Source organism: Otolemur garnettii, unplaced genomic scaffold, assembly GCF_000181295.1.
Source record: "Otolemur garnettii isolate 467f Iridium unplaced genomic scaffold, OtoGar3 scaffold00087, whole genome shotgun sequence".
Classification (NCBI taxonomy): domain Eukaryota; kingdom Metazoa; phylum Chordata; class Mammalia; order Primates; family Galagidae; genus Otolemur; species Otolemur garnettii.
In genome coordinates this window covers 2,159,426-2,162,265 of record NW_003852482.1, presented here as the reverse complement: position 1 = coordinate 2,162,265, position 2,840 = coordinate 2,159,426, and the positions used below count along the sequence as shown (strand labels likewise).

At 44.8% G+C, this 2,840-nt stretch overlaps 1 pseudogene; it reads left to right on the top strand.

Annotated features, from left to right (window-relative positions):
• The first annotated feature begins 567 nt into the window (after window positions 1-567).
• LOC100947799 lies at window positions 568-1,013 on the top strand (annotated as a pseudogene).
• The last annotated feature ends 1,827 nt before the right edge of the window (window positions 1,014-2,840 follow it).

The window sequence follows — 2,840 nt, the reverse complement described above, 5'->3', positions numbered from 1 at the left end:
TGCAGTGGGGCATAATCCTGAAGGAGCTCTGGGTGTTCCAGATTCCAGGAACTGCCATGGGCCTCGCAACTTCAGGCAGCTCTCTGCCTCCCCCTGGTGGCAGCACCCTGCCGGTGCCCCTCCGAGGAGACCCCCTCCCAGGGGTGGAGAACCTGCAGCCTTAAGGCCACATGTGACCTTCTAGGTCCTTCATATGTGTGTGTGTATATATGTCATTTATATAATATATATATATAAAATATATATATTTTTTGAGACAGAGTCTCACTATGTCGCCCTCAGTAGAGTGCTGTGGCATCACAAGCTCACAGCAACCTCAAACTCTTGGTCTTAAGCGATTCTCTTGCCTCAGGCTCCCAGCAACTGGGACTACAGGCACCCACCACAATGTCTGGCTATTTTTTTGTTGTAGTTGTCATTGTTGTTTAGCAGGCCCAGGTGGGGTTCGAACCCATCAGCCTCAGTGTATGTGGCCAGCACCCTAACCACTGAGCTATGGGTGCCAAGCCATGACCAAGACCTTTAAGTGCAATCTTTTGACTAAATCCAAATTTTGTGGCTGGAAAGATGGTGGACATTCAGACTGAGCGAGCCTACCAAAAGCAGCTGATCATCTTTCAAGAGTCCTGTTAGGAGAAACTGGCAAGGGGAAGCTCCCTCGGTACTATAAGAACATCCATCCGGGTTTCAAGACTCCCAAGGTGGGGGCACCTACACTGACAAGAAATGCCCTTCATTGGTAATGTCTCCATCCAAGGGTGGATCTTGTCTGGGGTGGTGACTAAGATGAAGATGTAGAGGACCACTGTCATCCACTGAGACTATCTCCACTCCATCCACAAGTACAACTTTGAGAAGCGCCACAAGACCGTGTCTGTACCTGCTGCCTGCTTCAGGGTTGTCCAGATTGGCGACATCATCACAGAGGTGCTGGCCCCTGAGCAAGACTGTGCTTCCAGATGCTCGGAGCTGCCAAGGTTGCTGGCACCAAGAAGCAGCTCCAGAAGTTCTGACCCTGGAGCTCTGACTCTGTACCCACACCCCAAAATGAAATAAAGTTATTTTCTCATTCACAGGCCAAAAAAAAAAAAAAAAATCCAAATTTTACAGCACACTCAAGTTAAGGCAAATAATTTTATGCATTTCAACATAGTGGCTAAACACAGTTCTGTAAGCAGTGGAAATATGCAGCCTTGCTTTTCCAATTGACACAAAAATTTGAAAACAGATTTCAAGATTTCTGGAAAAACATTTCTATGCCTTCGTGACTCCATTTTCAGTCAACATAATATGTTACCTGCCAATTTTCAAATGGAATGCATAGAGCTGCAATCTGACAGTCAACTGAAAGAAAAGAAAAACTTCATTATGTCTCCTTACTGGACTTTGTAGATCCTGTTTTCCCAGAGACAGATACCCCTTGCTTCACAATCACACCTTACTCATGTCATCACTTTTTGGAAGCACCTACATTTGTGACTAACTATTCTCAAGAACTAACCCACATCTTCTGCAGCATGCCCATAACATGCTTTCTTGCTTTTCAATCACTTAATGCTATAGATCTACATTCTCCTTCCTAACCCAAATCAAGGTTAGAACCCAAATGAAGGTCAGATATGACTAATGCCCATCTAGAGGATCAACTGAAACTGCAGACCCCCATGCTAGAACCAAATATTCAAATGCTTTCAAACACAAAATCATTAAAAGGTTAGTTAACTTGGCTGGGCGAGATGGTTCATACCTGTAATTCCAGAACTCTTGGGAGGCCGAGGCAGGCAGATTACTTAAACTCAGGAGTTCAAGACCAGCGTGAGCAAAAGCAAGACCCCCATCCCTACTAAAAATATAAAAACTAAAGAAGGAGGATCACTTGAACCCAGGAGGTTCGAGGTTGCTGTGAGGTATGATGATGCCACAGTACTCTACCCAGGGTGACAGGTGACAGAGTAAGACTGTCTCAGAAATAAAAAAGGTTAGCTTTAAAATTAACAAATATTCTGGGAGGCTGAGGCAGGTGGATTGCTTGAGCTCATGGGTTCAAGATTAGCCTCAGCAAGAGCAAGACCTTGTCTCTACTAAAAATAGAAAAAACCGAGGCAAGAGGATTGCTTGAATCCAAGAGTTGGAGGTTGCTGTGAGCTATGATGACGCCATGGCAGTCTACCCAGGGCGACAGCTTGAGACTCTGTCTCTGCGTGTATCTCAGTGGTTAGGGTGCCGGCCACATGCTCCAGGGCTGGTGGGTTTGAACCCAGCCAGGCCTACTAAAAAAAGAAAACTTCCATTTTTTAAAATGATTAAGGACAAAGTAGCTAGATTTTTACAAAATAATACATTTTTAAGCATGTAATCTATTTAAGGTTTCTTAAATGTGGCCTTATTTGATTATAACTAAATTAATGGGACCTTCTAACATGAGACATTCCCCACCCCTAAACCTGGCTTCTCTGGAGACTAAGCTTAAAGGGGAGGCTCTGAGCTTTGTACATACGTTACCTAACGGTTCTTCCTTTTGACAGTGTTATTTCTCCTCCACTTTTACTGACGATGACAACTGTTAAAGGACATTTATTCTTTATTTTTATTTTTTTGTGGAAACGGTCTCACTATGTTACCCAGGCTGGTCTTGAACTCCTCCTGGCCTCAAGTGATTCTCCCACCATGGCCTTCCAAAGGGCTGCATCATAGGCACAAGCCACCTTGCCCAGCCTCGACCTGCAGGTAAAGAAGCTTAAACTCAAAGAGGTTAAGTCACTTAGGCAAGTTCACCCATTTGAGCCAGGGCCCTGTGACGCCCAAGTCCATGTCCTCATAACCTTGAGGGGTCACCTCTC